The sequence below is a fragment of the Solanum tuberosum genome, unplaced genomic scaffold (genome assembly GCF_000226075.1).
Source record: "Solanum tuberosum cultivar DM 1-3 516 R44 unplaced genomic scaffold, SolTub_3.0 scf00129, whole genome shotgun sequence".
Lineage (NCBI taxonomy): Eukaryota > Viridiplantae > Streptophyta > Magnoliopsida > Solanales > Solanaceae > Solanum > Solanum tuberosum.
The window spans coordinates 145508-145819 of NW_006239057.1; positions in this window are offsets into that span (position 1 = coordinate 145508).

Sequence of the window (312 nt, forward strand, 5' to 3'; positions counted from 1 at the left end):
GACTCTGTTGATGAACGAACCACTGAAAACTTAATGTTGAATGAAAAAATAAGTTTGTGTGAGGATGAGAACTCTGCTCTCATGTCTCAAGTTTCTGAAATGAGTGTAAGAATAGGGACTCTAGAAACGAACAACATTATACCTGAAGAGGACCCTGGTACCTCAGTAGGTGGAAAGAGAAAGCTTAGCATCTTTGAGGAAGAACTGGAAGAAAAGCTTAAAATCCTTGAGTCCAAGTTAGTTGCTTCTCTTGAAACAAATTCTCAACTGAGAAAGGATCTGAGTAAGGTCAAGGAGGAGTTAAGTCACTCT